The following is an 18,743-nucleotide window of genomic DNA, read 5'->3' on the forward strand; positions in this document are numbered from 1 at the left end:
TAATGATACTTAACTCTCCCAGAGTAAACTGAGTAGAAAGCAATTACTCAGGAAATGTATCTTGATCAGGAATCTGAATGAGAGAGACAGATGATCTAGACAATTTGTGTGATCTTAGACAGCATTTATAGCATGAAAATAAAATTTCAAGTATCGTGAGTTTACTTGGAATTTCCATGCGTATCAGCAGCCTTATTTCTTATAAGCATAAGCCTTATTTCTCTCAAGGTACAAACTTCTGGGATTGTCCACTTGTCATAGCTACTCCAGAAACGACTTGGCTAATTCTTCAAAAGATTATTGTTGGTAGCAACACCACAGAACAGAAAAACACATCACACCGTCAGGTAGAGTTCCCAGCATGGGAGGTGATTTTCCATACAGAGGGAAACCTCTTCCCAGTTGAAGTTGAACACCTCACACAGACCTCAAATCAGATATATGAGTCTTACCTGAAACCTGGAAGGTGCTTAGTTCTCAATAAGTATGAGTTAGACCTGAAAACACTTTTTAAGAACAGTTTTTTAAAACAACAGTTTCAATGAAAGAATTCATTGTAAAATGAATACAAAATTTGAGAAATCTCAATCCTATATGTAAATAAATGCAAGTGAAGGAAGAAGGCTTGAGAATGTGCTTTTGCCAACAGGGAGTGATTTTAAAAGAGGCAACGGGAAAGATTTCCCTCTATGGAACGTTAATACTTTTCTTCCAGTATTTTCAATCAAGATATCAAATCAGTTTCTGAAAGGAAATTTAAGGTATAAAAATACCTGCAGTCAAATGTGACTGTCTTTTAAAATATGTATGTAGCAGTAAGGGGTTATTCAAAAAACATAAAGATGGTTTAAGGTTAAGGTGTTTGTTAATGTGTTCATCAAGTCCATAAATTAAAAAAAAAAAAGTAATCTTGAGAAATTTCAAAAAGATTTATATGGTTTGGCTGTGTCCCAACCCAGATCTCACCCTGAATTGTAATAATCCCTACATGTTAATGACAGGGCCAGGTGGAGATAATCGAATCATTCGGGCAGTTTCCCCCATACTGTTCTCATGGCAGTGAATAAGTCTCATGAGATCTGATGATTTTATAAATGGGAGTTCCCCTGCACCAGTTCTTTTGCCTGCCACCATGTAAGAAGTCCCTTTGCTCTCTCTTCATCTTCCGCCCTGATTGTAAGGTCTCCCCAGCCATGTGGAACTGTGAGTCCACTGAATCTTTTTCCTTAATAAATTACCCCGTCTCAGGTATCTCTTGATTATCAGTATGAGGATGAACTAATACATTACATCGTGATTTTTTTAAAGTAATTTAGAAATGGGTGGATATTTACTCAACTTGAAGAATAATGTCTCCAAACCAATACCTAATGTCATCCAGATTGGCTAGAAAAATGTTCACGAAGGCTGGAAATAAGAAGAGGGTGCCATTGTTATTTAACATCATATTGGAAGTTCTAGGTAAATAAAATAAAGGGTACAAATATGTAAAGGGAGAAAACAAAGGTATGATTATTTGTGGATGATGTGATTATTTATATAAACATGATTCAATTAAAAAATTGAAACAAAAATAGAGAGATGATTTTTAAACAAATGTACAGAATTAATTGTCCTTCTGTCTGTATTGCAGTAATGTTTTTAGAAAGCAATAATAATTGATGGGAAAAAAGTGATCTAATTGGAAATCTGTGTTTTACTCACCTAGATTTTTTCTCTTTAGAATCAGTACACCTATACACCAAAGACACACACCTGTTGATTTCAGAAGGCACTCATTAACTTACTTCATATATTCATTAACGTATTCAAGAAACTGCTGAGAGTGGCTATTGTTCAGCTGCTGTTGTTCAGCACTAGGGAAACCAAGGCAAGTCCCTGTGCTATCAGAGCATAAGGGAGGACACAAACTAGTCTTGTAGGTTAGGGTCACTTGATCCAGATGATGTGTAGGCGTTATTTACATCCACAGAGGTAAGAATAAAAGAAAAGGTATGTGTAAAGGCTTTGAGGCACAGAAGAGCCTGATACTCTGGACGACGATATGAAGGCAAGTGGAGCTAGAGCTTAGAAGTCAGAAGGAAGGTAGCCTCAGAATATCATAAGAGAGAGAGGAAGAAGCCAGCTCAACAGGGAAGAGTAAACTATAGCAATTAGGCATCTTGATGACATTGAGAAGTAACCCAAGGTTTCGAGGAGAAACAAGAGAGAGCAAAGAAATGAGTTAGCAACATTTGGGAGGGAGAACCTTTGATGCTTGGCCATTGCTTGATGTGGCTGAATGGTAGTGCCATTTTCTGAGATTATGAACCCTGGGTAGGGGGTAGAGTAGGAGGGTGGCCTAAAGCAGGAACAGGCCCCCCAGGTAAATATCAGTACCACTGTGGTTGAGAGAGAATGTTCCCTAGGCTCTGACCACCCCGGTTCAAACCCATCTCAACCCCTATGCATGAATATCTTTACCATTCAAATGGTTTTGGGGTTCCTCATTTGTAAAATGGAGATGATAATAACAGGACCTGCCTTGTGGTGATTCTCTGAAATTACCCCTGTTGGGTTGAGCAGAATGTCTACTAATGTGACTGTCATCTTGTAGGTGTTCCTTGGAAGTATGGTCTATTGTGTTTAAACATATTTGTTCCAAAATGTCTATAAACTTCCTAGAGGGGGCATCTGAAAGGCATTTAGCCATTAAGGTCTGGATCTCTGGAAGGAGACTTGGGTTGGAAGTATGCATCTGGAAATCAGAATGTACATAGTATTCAAAGTATTTTAAACAGTGAGAAAGGGTAGATCACTGAATAAATGGTTTGTGGTAAAATTGACTAGTCATTAGAGATAGAAAACAAAGATTCTTCTCATAATCTGAAAATGTAAATTTAAAAGGATTGAATGTTTAAACATTAAAACAAATGGAAGTTTGACCAGCCTGGCCAGGATGGTGAAGCCCTGTCTCTACTAAAAATACAAAAATTAGCTGGGCGTGGTGATGGGCGCCTGTAATCTCAGCTACTTGGGAAGCTGAGGCAGAAGAATCTCTTGAACTGGGTGGGACTTGAGGGTTGCAGTGGGCGGAGATTGCGCCACTGCGCTCCAGCCTGGGTGACAGGGCAAGACTCCTTCTCAAAAAACAAAACAAAGATTGAAAGTGTTAAAATATTACCTTAGGATAAGAAAATTCTTTGTAAAACACAAACAGAAAAAGCAAAAGCCATCAAAGAAAGTACAAATATATTTGAATGCATTGAAATTTTAAACATTTACATTAAAAATATGTACATTTCAAAAGGATAACATAAAAACCAAGAAACAAGGTCCAATTGAAAAGTAGATAAAGCATATAATCAGGTAAATAACAAAATAAAAATTACAAACGAAATCAGCATCACATACTAGTTGCCAAACTGGCAAAAACACTTTTAATTTTAAAATTTTAATTAAAATCTATTCAGTGTAAGTGAAGATGAAAGAAAATATGTGCTCTAAAGCAATAATTTTATAATTTTTTGCTCACTTACCAGTAAAATTTTCTGAAATTATAAATGCTTTCAAATTATAAACACTTTCATATTTCAATATTTTTCTTAAAGTGTTACAATATTTTAAGTATTGACATTTAAAATATTTCTCTTAGTTTTTTAGTGTTATATAAATCTAACTATTACTTGATACTCATCCTCATATATTAAAGCCTCTTCTTTAGGATTTGGAAACTTGACTTAGTTTTGTTTTCTCCTTTAGTTTATAGTCATCTCTCTCTCTCTGTATTTTTATCCTAATATAGTTTATGCTTCTATAATTGTATTGAATATCTTTGGATGCTTGTCTACAACAACCAAAAAAATGTATTTAATTTAAAATTTTAAATAGAAACTTGAACGTTTTATTTCCTATGACCACAAATCTTTTTTGGACTGAATTATGTTTGCAGTTATTAGTAGTCTGTAATTCAGCAGAACTACATGCAATATTAAATATTTTATAGATAATCACCAAACATAAAAAGTAGAACTTTAATGAAGGTTTATCTCTGTGGTGGTCAGGGTAATAGCCTCCCAAAAATGTCCTTACTCTAATGTCTGAAAATGGTGAATATGTTTCATTACATGGAAAAAGGAACAAAGCAAATAAAATTAATCTCATGGACCTTAAAATAAGAAGAATAACCTGCATGATTTAGGTAGGCCCAATCTAATCACATAAATCCTCATAAGTAGAAAGGGAAGGCAGAAGAATTGGTCAAACAACGGAAATTTGTTTTCTCATAGTTCTCGAGGTTAAAAGTCCAAGATCAAGGTTCTGGTTAATTTGGTTTCTGGTGAGGGCTCTCTTCCTGGTTTACAGATGGCCTCCTTGCAATCTTCACAATAACCTTTCTCTGTTCTCTTACAGAGACAGAGAGAGAGATCTCTGCTGTCTCTTCTCCTAAGAACACCAATCCTATCAGATCAGGGCTCACCACTGTGACCTCATTTAACCTTAATTACTTACTTGGCAGCCCCATCTCCAAATATCGCCACACTGGGAGTTAGGGTTTCAACATGTGTATTTAGGGGAAAACAGAAATGTTCAGTCTGTAACATTCTGCCCCAGGTCCTTCAAAATCTATGTCTTTCTCACATATAAAATGCATTTATTCTATCCCAATATCCCATAAAGTTTTAACTCATTTCTGCATTAAGTCTAAAGTCTAAAGACCAAAGTCTCATCTAAATATCTGACCAGGCACAGTGGCTCATGCCTGTAATTCAGGACTTTGGGAGGTCACGGCGAGTGGATCACTTGAGGTCAGGAGTTTGAGACCAGCGTGGCAACATGGTGAAACCTCATCTCTACTAAAAATACAAAAATTAGCTGGATGTTTGTGGTGGGTGCCTGTAATCCCAGCTACTCAGTAGACTGAGGCAGGAGAATCACTTGAACCTAGGAGTTGGAGGTTGCAATAAGATGAGATTGTACCACTACATTCCAGCCTGGGTGACAGAGTGAGACTCAGTCTCAAAAATAAATAAATAAATAAAAATAAATATCATCTGAAGCAACTATGCAAGATACAATTTATCCCGAGGCAAACAAAATTCCTCTCCAGCTGTGAACTTGTGAAACCAAGTTATATGGTTCCAAAATATAGTAGTGAACAAGAATAGAATAGACATTTCCATTCCAAAAGGGAGAAATCAGAAGGAAGAAAGCGGGGATGGGACTCAAGAAAGTTCAAAACCTGATGAGGCAAATTCTATTAGATCTTGAGGCTTGAGAATAATCCTCTTTGGTTCTATGCTCTGTCTTCCAGTACCCCGGGAGTGGCAGTGTTACCCCACTGGCTCCATAGAACTGCCATCCGCTTCTGCTCTGCAAGGAGCCCTCGACCCCACACCTGGCCAGCTGAAGCCAAGAAGGAATTAGATTTACCCCCGGGCCTGTGGGAGCAGTGGAAGCCCTACAGTCTCTGAATTGCTTGAAAGGTCATTCTTCCCTTTTCATAAAGGACAATGCATGTTCAAAGCCAGAAAGCTCTATGGACTTGTCCAGTAGAATCCCAGAAGTCCAGCTGCCTCCCTTCATTCTGTTCTACTTTCTCTGTCCTTTTTAGTTTCCAACGGAGTTTCTCTGCTATTAGGATTGCATCTCTCTTTCTGGCTTCTGCTGCAATGGCTGCTTAGAACTGTGGGTCACACCCAGGCTAATATCCTGATCAAATACTTGTTCAGTTCAGAACATACTCTGTCATTTTCTGCAACATAGGCTGAACAGTTTGCAAAATTTCAAGTACTAGTTCCTTTTTGCCCAACAGTGCTTTCAATACAGCTCCCTCCTCTCACATCTTACTCTCAGCAGCAAGGGGAAATGAAGCCAATCCAATACTTTGCTTAGGAATCTCCTCAGCTCAATACGCAATTCCATCACTTGCAAGTTTTACCTTCCACAAAACACGAGAATACGATTCAACCAAGTCTGTTGACACCTATAACCACTTTATGGCTCAGGTGGAATAGCTATCTGCTCTCTCTCCTTTTTGCGGTTGAGTTTTGCTCTGGTCACCCAGGCTGGAGTGCAGTGGCTCAATCTCAGCTCACTGAAACCTCAGCCTCCCAGATTCAAGCAATTCTCCTGCCTCAGCCTCCCAAGTAGCTGGGACTACAGGCACCTGCCACCATGCCCAGCTAATTTTTTGTATTTTTAGTAGAGGAGGGATTTCGTCACATTGGTCAGGCTGTTCTCAGACTCCTGACCTCAGGTGATCCACCCACCTCCGCCTCCCAACTGCTGGGATACAGGCGTGAGCCACCGTGCCCAGCTCTCTTTCCTAATTTTATTCAATTCACACAGGAGTCCCCTAATTCCCCCACTGAATTCTGAATTCAATTTTACAATGTCTGATGTAAAGGGATGGAAGTTGTGTGGGTTGCTAATGTCTCCTTACCTGTGAGAGAAACGTTATAACAAGGAGAATCGCCTTTCCTCCAGGTTCCAAGAACGAGTTCTTCATTTCCGTCTGAGATCTCCCCAGAGTGGCCTTTACCGTCCTCATTTCTACTGGCATCCCATCCATGGTGACAGACGTATTGTATAAGATGAGAGCCTTCCTCCACGCCTCCTCTTTTCTTCCTGAATGTTCACCAGAATCACCTTAAATGGTCTTAGTCAAGCTACGTTGCCACCCAATGAAGGCATTATCTACATAGAAGGCATTATCTCAAGATCAAGAGCAGCTGAAATTGTAAACTGGTAAATAAAGCGACCAAGGACTTCATGGCTGACATTTTCACTGGTCTGGACAAAATTACCTTACAGAATATTGGTTCAGGTGAAATAGCTGTCTGCTCTCTTACTTCTCTAATCTTACCAGATTCATGCAGGAGCCTCCTAATTCTCCCACTGAGTTCTGAATTCAATTTTCGCATGTCTGATGTAAAGACAACACAGTTGTGTGTGTTGCTAGTGTATTTCTACCTGTGAGAGCAGAATGACAATTCTAATGGAAGTTTCTTCATTTTTTAAAAAAACTGCAGAGAAGTTTTGCATTTTTTTGGATGATGAGAAGACAGAACCTTCTAAGGCACAGAACATACTGAAGAAAAGGCCACGAGGATGAGCCATGGAGAGAGGCTCAGCACCCAGGGCAGCGCCGGGAGAATGACGCTCAAAGTCTGTAAGACTAATTCAGAGAGCGCATAAGATTGCCAGGACACCTGGAACCCAGTCCTGCTTCCCCACTAGTTAACTGTGTGACTTAAGCAAGTCACTTAACCTCCTGTTTTCATTCCTCCTTCTATTAAAAAAAACAAGGATTAGATTAGATGGCTTTTAAAGATTTTATTTCTAGTTCTAAAATTCTACAGTTCTTAATATGTTCAGACATTCTTTCACATGCTCTGACTACTAGAAGCTCCACCTTCTTTTAATAAATTCTGTTTACTTGCAGGTGGTTGGACTATTAAGAAAAGCAAATTGTTTAAATAATGTCTGACTTTTTCACTGACTTGACTCTCTTAACAGGCCAGATATATATATAATTTTTTTCTGAGTAGTGAATTTTTAGGTACATCAATCAAGCAGCCAGTATTTATTGCATGGAGCTAATTAACTTTCAAAATGACATTTTCATTTGTAACATCGGTTGAGATTTGAACTCAGATCTCATCAATGAAAAGCAGCTGCACTAATAACCCAAGTCCCAACGAGCCCCCTAATTCTCCCAGCTTACCCTCACCATAAATGTGTGATTAATCGCAGGTTTATGGGAGTTCTCAGTTACTGTGAAAACAAATCATTACCAGAATCTGGCATTCCCAATGTATTTTATTTTTATTTTTATTACTTATACCCTATTCTCCATATTTTCCATATGTTTTGGGTCCTACTTGTCCATTCGGGACCTTGTGGAAAGCTCAGGTCACCCCCATCTCCTGATAAACAGGAACATTTTGTTGTTCTCTCTTCACTCTTCATTCTTAAGGTGTAGACATAATGGTACTTTGCGGGAAGAGGTGAGGGAACAATGCAGTTGACAGACGGAGAGAGTGAAGACAAAGATATGTGTGGTGGTTCCTCACTTCAGGTCAGTCCAGCAAACACAAAACTTCATCCACTTACAAAATTCAGGCATGCAAGAGGTTAGGAACTTGGAAGTGGGCAGAGGGGTCTGGTGGAGGCTTCTCTTTACCAAATTCTCATTCACTTTACTATTCCAGTAAAAAAAAAAAAAAATTATATAAGGAAATCTAGAAAAAGCAACTTAACCTCTTTCCCCTTGTTTGTCAAGCCCCCAATATGGTTAGATTTCAGCACGTTTGCTTTGCAGGATCTGGGGCACACATTAAGACATGTATCAAGAACTGCCCTGAAAATCTGATGGAAAGAGACGCATCTTACTAAGATGACAGGAACAGAGAAGACAACCAATGCAAATATAACCCTAAATCTGAAGTCCTAGGGGGCAGCCTCTACTACCAGTCCTTAGGGTCCAGTGGAGTAGTCTCTCAACTCTGCAACTCTGTGCACACCAGAATTTCTGGTTGAGTAGCAGCAGGAGTTTACTTATTTAGCTATAGGGAATAAGACTCTCCATCAATATCAGGTCGGTTGTTCAGTAAGAAGTGTGTGTGTGTGTGTGTGTGTGTGTGTGAGAGAGAGAGAGAGAGAGAGAGACAGACAGAGAGAGAGAGAGAGACATAAGCCTTAGACTCTCAGACCTCCCAAGTCAACTGTGACAAAGTTGTAAGGTCGACTTTTCCATGAATATCTACATAAGTTGCCTTCATCCCCTGTCTTCAGAGACAGGCAAGAGACCTCTCTCCTAAAATATGTGGGCTTTCTAAAGGAACTTAAGCTTCTCGTAGTCACTTTCTCCAAGTTCCTGACCTTGTAGAACATTCCCTCTCATTTATGTCTCATATGGGTGTTCTCTTTTCCCTGCCCAATATAAACTTAGAACCAATATCTCTTCACTTGACTTTCTCCAAATACCACTATCTGGAGCCAGTTCTGTATGATCGGTGCATGAAGAAGTTTGAAGTTAAACAAGTTTGCAACGAAACAGTTAAAGTAGTTTCATCACAGGGTATCAGAGTAACCCACTGAGCACATCACTGCATTAAAATTCCACTGGCTGGGTGGCATGCTGTGGCTCATGCCTGTAATCCTAGCACTTTGGGAGGCCGAGACAGGTGGATCACTTGAGGCCAAGAGTTCAAGACCAGCCTGGTCAACATGGTGAAACCCATCTCTACTAAAAATACAAAAATTGGCTGGGCATGGTGGTACACTCCTGTAGTTCCAGCTTCTCGGGAGGCTGAGGCAGGAGAATAGCTTAAACCTGGGAAGCAGACATTGCAGTGAGCCAAGATTTCACCACTGTACTCTAGCCTGGACAACACAGCAAGACTCCATCTCAAAAACAAAACAAAACAAAATTCCATTGGCCAATCCCACATTAGAAAGTTTCTTGCTGGCTGTCTTTTGGCCTTGTGCCTCTGATTGTGACTTTCTTCTTTCTCTCAGGACCAGCTCCAGCTTCCTCCTTTTCATGGCTGACTATTCTTTTCTTCTGCAAAACACTGCAGCCCTCCATCCCCTACTTCAAAGGTACCCAGCCCACTTTAGCTATCCCAGAACTCATTAAGGTTGCTCTGGAAAACAAACGGGGTGTGACTTTCTAGCACGGTCAAATTCTTAGGCTGGCCAAACTTCCCCAGCAGTCTTTGTAAGCAAAGAGGAATGATATGGCATGCTACCTCCAGCGTGAATAATAAGAGCCCCTTTGGAAGGCGGAACCACCAGTAGGTCCATTTGCCATTTGGTTTGTTTCCAATAGTATATTTTGTTTGCCACTTCACATCTCTCAGAAGCACTCACACTTTTATGCCCTCACTTTCTTGTACACGTGTGTACATACACACACACACATATGTACACACATGCTTTTACTCACATATTCTTTTTAAAACCCACACACTGGTAAGCAACAGAAATGGACACACTACTCAGATAATCTATACTCTTGCAATATCTATACCAAGGGGACAGGAGAAGGCGGGAAAGAGGAAGTCAAAAAAGCAAGCAGGCCGGGCGCGGTGGCTCAAGCCTGTAATCCCAGCACTTTGGGAGGCCGAGGCGGGTGGATCACGAGGTCAACAGATCGAGACCATCCTGGTCAACATGGTGTAACCCCGTCTCTACTAAAATTACAAAAAATTAGCTGGGCACGGTGGTGCGTGCCTGTAATCCCAGCTACTCAGGAGGCTGAGGCAGGAGAATTGCCTGAACCCAGGAGGTGGAGATTGCGGTGAGCCGAGATCGTGCCATTGCACTGCAGCCTGGGTAGCAAGAGTGAAACTTCGTCTCAAAAAAAAAAGCAAGCAACAGGAAATGCAAACACTGGAGGTGAAACGATGGAAGTAGGAGGAGAAAGGAAGGAAGAAGTGAAGTAAGTCGTGAGTTCGTGTGTTTGACAGCAGAGGATCGAGGCGCTATAAGAAAGTGAGTTCTAAGTGGATGGGATGACTGCCCTGTCAGCTGTTTCTCTCTGCTCCCCATCTTGACCCTGCATCATCCCTAGTGTGGGGCCTATGTGTTGACACAAAGCCACATGCACGGGGAACATATCCTTGCAGAGACATCCCATGGACACACATGGGGCTCCCCCTTTTCCCCTGCAAAGGAAGACAGCCAGAGGGGAGCAAGGGCCCTGGGATGCAGAAACAAAACACACGCAGCACCAATAACTGACCTCTCTTTTATGAATTGTTTGGCCTGTGTTAAAAGGTTGTAAGGCTTTCAGCTGGTTCTCTGTGCGTTAATAAAGAATACTTTTATTTTTATGTTTTCCCTGCGGTTCAGGCACAATATAGACCAGAAATTGGGACAGCACAAAAGAAATTCAACACATCAAGATCAGGGTCTGCGTGTCCAGGCGAGGAATGGGAAGCTGCGTCCCCAGCAGGGCTCTTCTTGTACTATTTCCAGCCTTCTAATTCACCCTTTTGAGGTTTAGTGAAGTAACCACAGTAGCCAAAACTGAGGGTGTTAACATAAACTCAACCTCAGCCGCCTTCAAAGCTTCCTTCTGGTGACCCCAGAGCTCCCGCATAAGCTCTCGACCCTGAGCCACCGCCACCCGCATTGAGACCAGGGCTTTGGAGAGGATCATGCCACAGACGCGTCTTCCTATATGTGTGTGTGACACAGCCTCTGCCAACTTTCAGAGAGAACTCAGAGGCCAAATGTAACCAGTTATAGGAGTCCCCATCCTGTGTCTAAGGCATCTGTGTGTGGGAGGTTCTTCCCGAGATGCTGTTACAGCTGGGGTTAGAGATCACTGGGCTCCCCGGGAAACCTGTAAGCCATCTTCCTCAACTGGCATTTGCTCCCGATATGCGTGATGTTGCAACTGTATCTCTCAAGCTTTTGGGCCCCATTATTCTCACAGTCATATTTCTTTAATCTACTGGATACCACAATCTCTGGGGAAACTCGGACAGAAAGAGAAAATGAGAGAGCAGACACAGAACAAAACAGAGAAATCACTTGAAAACTGTCCCCAGATTACAGGGGAACTTCTTTTTTTCAAGTTCATCCTTCTGAAGAATGAATTGCATCAATTTTTTCTCCAGTTTCATGACACTTTCACCTGGATTCTTAAGATTATCATTGCCAGTGTTCTAGTTTCCTCTAATATCCCTATCTTCCATATTATCAAGTTATTCTACAAACAAACATCTAATTATATTTCTAACTTTTGTCTCTAGTAGCTCCCTATTCTCTATACCAGGGGTGCCCAACTCCCAGGGCTGCACAGCAGGAGCTGATGGCAGGCAGTGAGCATTACCACCTAAGCTCCTCTTCCTGCCAGATCAGCAGTGGCATTAGATTCTCACAGGTGCACGAACCCTACTGTGAACCGTATATGTGAAGGATCTAAGCTGTGGGCTCCTTGTGAGATCTAATGTCTAAAGGTGGAAAAATTGTCTTCCATGAAACCAGTCCCTGGTGCCAAAAATGTTGGGGACCCCTGCTGTGTAGTATGAAATATAAAATTTTAAATGCTTATACACATTTTCCCACCCTGGTTATGGACATCCATGTCAATATTCCACTACACAGTCTATATGACTCCTTCCAGAATGTTCTTCTCCTGCTGCTGGTATTGACAAACTGTTACTGCTTCAAAGGCCAACCTGTTTGGTCATCTGCTCTGTAAAGTCTTCCAAAATCCTTCAAATAGAAATACTTCTTCCTCTCTCTTTTCCTTGATGCTTACCTATATTTATCCTATTGTAAACTGGTAAACTGTTGTAATCCTAGCTAATAGTTTGGCTCCTGTCGTATAAAGTAAGCTCAAGGTGAGCATTAACTGCATTTTTAGGTCCCAGCATAAGACACGCCATATAAAATGTGTTCAATAAATACATGATACATATCGGAGGAAAATGAATAAATTCCTAAACAAATGCCTTATTCAAAGGCCCTAAAGCAAAACACACTTGGTATGGCTAATGTAAGCTAGTGGTTAATCCATATGTCATTCTGTGCATTTACATATATATGCAAAATAAGACAGTTCATGTAAAAACTAATGTACAGATACATATCAAATTCAGTACTTCATATGTTCTGTGGGCACATGCATGCAATTTGAATGTTTCAGAAAAAAAAAATACCCCAAAGGTCTTTCAGAGTCAGGTTTTCCTGTGTTCTTTTGGTTTTTCTTTTTAATTTTCTACCTACCATTATGAATTCAATGATAAGATATACCCCATTTTTTAGCTATTTTTCTTAGCCAAAAGATAGCTAAATTTTTTTTTCCTATTAGGAGCAATTGCTGCTATGAAATCCTTGGCTTTTTACATTTTTGTGCACATATGCATATTTTTCTTAAGGTTAACACTTGAGAGAAAGAGTTGTGAGGTCATAGGAAATGCACATTTTAAATGTTAATAACTTCTACAAAGTTATCCTATAAATTGGTTTTCAAATGTAACTACTTCTATTTTTCTATTCTTTCATACTCCCATTTTACCCTTCAATAAATCCCTCATTGATATCTTCTAAAACTTTAGTTCCAGATTTTTTCAATGAATGCTTATTCAACTTAACATCACATTTTCCTAATACCATTGGAAATGTGTATCTATTATTAGTCCTTCTATCTATTTTCTCTTGGATTCAGCTTTCTTGTTGTTGATATATATCTTCTTATAATACCTTCAGAGTGTTTGCAGCACTTTGTCTTAATACTCATATGTAGAAAGCTACCTTGCTTTCAAACTCATGCTTGAATAATAGCATTAGGTAGAGAATTTATCGGGTAAAATAAATTTTCCTCTAACATTTTAAAATTTAAGTTTCTTCCAGCATTTCAAATACTTACTGTATTCTTCTGTCCAATATTGATGAAAACTCATATGTCAACATGATTTCTCTTCTATTGTAGGTAATCTTTATTTTTTTCCCCTTTCTGATAGCTTTTGGGATTTTTCCCTTGATTCTTTCTGTTCTAAAATTTTACTACAATATGTCTAGATGAAATAGTAAAGTCGGTAAATAATTAAGAAACTTTGAAATATTTGGATGTTTTATATTAGATAGAGGTATGAATGACTAAACACATACTTACTAGCTATTATTTTATTAATGGGTACAATATAAAAGGGCAGAATGGAACTCTGATTTTCACTTGGCACTAATAGGCTGTGAGTGACCACTGTCTGGATTGGCAACTGCTGTAGGTATCATTGTCCTTGTGGGTAAAATAAAGAGTTATAGGAAGTACCTTCAAGATGGTTTTCAGTCACAAAATGCTATGCCAGGGACTCTCAGTTTTTAGAAACCCTAAGGGTTTTTACGTGGTTATTTCTTTTTTTCTCAAGACAATATGGAACCTAAATGATCTCAGTGACTTTGCTGTTTATTAGAGCTACTTCTTTGAAATGATTTCTAGAAACCAAACATCTCTTAATTCTCTTCTCTTGTGTCTCTTTTGTCAGCAGTTAAATGTATGATTTTTTTAACACAACATATAAAATCAGGAGACTACGTGGGTATAAAAATGTTGTTAGGCCGGGCGTTAAATGTTTCTTTTAATCTTGGAGCCGAAGTAAAAGGGAGTGTGTATAGGTCAGTGAATGAATTCTATGTGAGATACTTTATATTTCAAACTTTTGCCAAAAGGATACTTAAAACATTCACAAAGGGAATTATAAGAAGCCAAAAGATTTCTCCCTCCAAAAAGGCATAGGAGCCCTCTGAATTAAAGCCTCTGACCTCTGCGTACCAGGCTGCCCCTGATTAAAAACAAATGGAACATGTGCTATGGAGCATAAGTTTACCTGATTTATGGCTTGGAAAATTAAGTTACTATTACTTATGGGGCTTGGAAGCAAAGGCCCAATGCAATAGCTAATTGAGAGTAGAGAAGGGGTATATGTTGAAATTGGGAAAATATATTTTAGGGAATGGCTGAGTGAAGACATCAGGGTATGTAATTAAATGGCTTTTTTTTCTTAAAAAAAAGTCACACTCCCAACAACCTCTTATATCAAACAATTGGAATGTGTTAGTTTTATTAACTGGTCTTCTGCCATTAGCTCCATCAAGCTGGGTATTATAGAGTTCCCTTTCTTCATTGCCTATAGTAAACATATTAAAACTTGCATTACCAGGTGTCTCGTAATAATGGAGTATTCGTTTAGAGAAAAATTTGTGGTAGCTCTCCAACAATTAAAGGCAATTCGAAATGCAAGCAGTGACTGGGTTTTGGTAAACTACCCAAACGACTAGTGTCTAGGTTCTAACGGTATGTTTGGATGTGTTTTCTGACTCAACAAATGAATTTCCATTTAATCTTAAGAAGAAGTGTTATTTTCTTAGGAGTTAGGGATCAGGAAGTTCTGGTTATAAAAGGTCAAATGCAGGAAGACACGAGAAAGAATAAGACTACGCACAGGACCCTTCCTACCCATTTTCATTCCAGTGTAAATCTACTTTGCAAGCCACTCAGAAAGTCGCCTGGCAGGGAACTAAAACTCTCAATATTTCTTACAGTCGGGCTGTGACTATTTGAGTGATAAAATTGATAACATATGGAGGGAGTTTTTGTTTTTATTGGACAATCAATTATTGCTGTAATTCGTTAGAATACTGAAAGTTTTTGAAACTGAAGGGTGATACTGTGTAATCATAATAAATGTTGTCTAATCATAATGCTTTTGCTATCATTGAACTTAGTTACTGAGGAAATATGAATATATACTTATTTAATTACAGTGAAAGACAATTTTTGCAATTGAGAGTTATTTTACTAATTAAGACACTAAAAGAATATTTCTCTTACCTAATCTCTCTTTCAAAATTCATACACTTTATCCTATAGTCGTGGTTCTTATCTGGGGGTGATTTTGCCCTCCAGGAGACATTCAGCAATGTTTAGAGACATTTTTGGTAGAGGCCAGGAATGCTGTTAGCCATTTTATAGTACATAAGACAGCCCTAAGATAAAAAAAAATTTGTCAACCCAAAATATTCATAGTACCAAGGTTGAGAAACTCCAAAGGAACTTTTAACTATTCATTATATAGTTCATTAACTAAATAACTGAAAATTCACATAAATGCAAATTGATTACTAATACTCTAAATGGACTCCATTTTTGAAAATGCAATTTACATACAATTTTTCAGGAGCACATTTATTGTTGAACATGAGAGAGAGCTGTACAGATTTAAACCAAAACACCACCAAAAAGAAAACCTACTCGCCATCCGGTGTGCGGAGGAAATTTTCCAATGCCTGACCTGGCACTTTGCCCACAATAAGAACTCAATAAATTCTTGCTGAAAGAGCTTTTTAAAAAATCAATTATTTATTCAAAATATAAGGATAGGCTTTCTTGAGAATGTCTATACTTTCTTTTTAATAAATATCTAAAATGTCCAATGGGAGAAAAATTCCTTCCTAAAGAAACTAGATTTGTATCATATCTGAATTTAAAATAAAATTATTATTTTTTTATTTTGGTTTTAAGATTGCAGACTTTGTTGAAACAGAAGGTAGCTCTATGGCATTTTTAATCACAGATTTGGCTTTCTGTCCATATAAAAAACACTGACTGTTTCCAGATATAGAAATATTTGAATGACCTTCGGAGGGGTGTTCCAAAGTAGCCTTCTGCTGCCTGCAAGCCAGGCTATGCCAGGGACCCACTTTTCTCTATCAATCTATAGCAAGAATGAAGTCTTCACTTTAGCTCAGTAGCCTGGGGAAAAAAATATGTTTCACACCCGCTAATTAGGGGCTGTCAGGTAACCCATGTGACCTTTGAGATGCTAAGCACATGGGTAATGAATTGTTTGGTCACGCTTCCTGCCACTCTAACTCAGGGATGCTCACACACTAACCGTCCATCCGTGAGTCTCTATCCTTTTGGAGGTTTTCTGATCATGAATTTTGGGGAAAAGAAGAAGGGGAAGCCAGAGAGAAACAGTGACAAAAACAAAGAGAGCCCGAAAGGCTGGAACCAGAGAGACCAAGAGCCAGATACAGCTGCTTTGAGGTGGATGTTTTCAGCCTTTCACTGAAGTATCACACGTAAATACAAAAAGTGAAATGTCCTTAAGGGATGATCTATTAGTTTAGTGTTTCTATCTGTGTATAAACATATCTAGAAACCATTTTCTCGATCACCTAACTTAAATAATTGGCTCCAGACTAGTATAAGTAATTTTTCTTTATGACAAAGATTTACCAACATTATAAGGAATAAAGGTAGAATTAAATATTAGCATAACAAGGTTTGGAGTGGAAGTGAAAGATGTAATAACCCCTACCTCCCTCCCTATCTATTCATCTCTCTACCTACCTACCTACCTACCTACCTACCTATTCCTAATCTATGATGTAGAAAAAAGTATACTTGGCACTCCATGAAATCAGACATTATCAGAAATCCACTGAAACTCTTATTCGCAAACTTCCCTTCCAGCATCTGCTGCAAAAACTGCTCAGGACTTTCAAACAGATCTGTGCTTCCAGAGTGCAGCTATCGGTGCTTTGCAGGAGGCCAGTGTGGCTTATCTGGTTGGCCTTTTTGAAGACACCAACCTTTGTGCTATCCTTGTCAAACGTGTAACAATTATGCCAAAAGACATCCAACTAGCACGCCACATATGTGGAGAATGTGCTTAAGAATCCACTACAATGGGAAACATTTCATTAAAAAAAAATTATCTTCTTCCTGTTATTGGTAGTTCTGAACGTTAGATAATTTTTTTTCCATGGGATCAAAAGGTACCTAAGCATATGATTGCGAGTAGAAAAATAGGGGACAGAAAAAAGGTATTGGCAGTTTTTCCATTTTCATTTGTGTGTGAATTTTTTATATAAATGTGGAAACATGTTGGGAGGCCGAGATGGGTGGATCATGAGGTTGAGAGATCGAGACCATCCTGGTCAACATGGTGAAACCCCGTCTCTACTAAAAATACAAAAAATTAGCTGGGCATGGTGGCGCGAGCCTGTAATCCCAGCTACTCAGGAGGCTGAGACAGGAGAATTGCGTGAACCCGGGAGGCGGAGGTTGCGGTGAGCTGAGATCACGCCATTGCACTCCAGCCTGGGTAACAAGAGCGAAACTCCGTCTCAAAAAAAAAAAAAATTTGGAAACATGAAGCATTAATGCAAGTTAAAATGTTTCAGTGAACAAGTTTCAGTGGTTCAACGTTATGATAATTATAAATAAACCTGTTAAATTTTTCTGTGAAAAAAAAGAAAAAAGTGTACTAACAATTCTTCTCATGGGCAATGATACTAATAATATTTTATTTCTGGCAGTTTTATCTGTACTTGAAAATAAATTAGTGGCTCCCTGATGAAAGTCAGTGCAAGTTAAAGATGGAAAATAATTGTATTAAGAAAAATATATCACACAGACTTAGAATATTTTTAAAAGATGAGATGTTTTCACACACAAAAAATGCTGAACCTAACTTCACTTCTGAGTCATGGCACAGAGCACCAGGAAGGGTCAATCAGCACTTATTTATTAGAAGTGAGTAAATAAGGTTGATGCCATGAGATGGTCAGTTGTTTAAAAAGTAAGAAATCTAGCCTAATATCTACTTGTTTAATTAGTTTAACCATGTGAAATTGCTGAGTTTTTAGGCCAACAGTAAATATCAACAATTTTACACAGTGTAGCTTTGTAGCGTTATTTAAAAAAAAAAAAAAAAAAAAAAAAAAAAAAAAAAAACAATTGCTAAACAACATTTTAAATCTCCCTTCTTTCTAAATCATCTGTGAAAAGGAATCTTCAAAGTTAAATCCTGTTTTCCCCTCCTGTTGGCATGGAAGGAAATCTTAGAAATAATTTTCTCCTCCCTAGGCATCTAAAATGAATTTTATTTCAAGAACCAATTATTTCTGGATAAACTGGGATTATGTGGAAACGGGCCTGGGGGTCTGCAGCCATGGTGAGCAAAGGAGTAGGCAGAGGGCAAGAACAACGAGGAACAGCTAACACTCACAGAGCCAGACCCGATTCTCACTTTTTGACATGTATTTACTCATCTAAATCTCACAAGAAACCAATAAAATGGTATCATTATTAGTCCATTTTATGGATGTTGTAACAGAGACACAAGCAAGTTAATTCTTCTAAGCTCACACACTAGTAGATATTGAGACAAGATTCAAACCTAGGCAGTCTAGCTTCAGAACCCATGTGCTTAACCCAGGCACTGTATTTT

At 38.9% G+C, this 18,743-nt stretch overlaps 1 protein-coding gene across 1 annotated transcript in view; it reads right to left on the reverse strand.

The window, feature by feature from the left end:
• The window catches only part of LOC118153514 (uncharacterized), a 154,452-nt gene that overhangs the window by 6,007 nt on the left and 129,702 nt on the right, over nt 1-18,743 (reverse strand). The window contains exon 13 of the mRNA XM_078375435.1: nt 6,425-6,609. The gene's annotated coding sequence lies outside the window, so the exon portion shown is untranslated. The remainder of the gene's footprint in view (nt 1-6,424; nt 6,610-18,743) is intronic.

Source organism: Callithrix jacchus, chromosome 5 (genome assembly GCF_049354715.1).
Source record: "Callithrix jacchus isolate 240 chromosome 5, calJac240_pri, whole genome shotgun sequence".
NCBI lineage: Eukaryota > Metazoa > Chordata > Mammalia > Primates > Cebidae > Callithrix > Callithrix jacchus.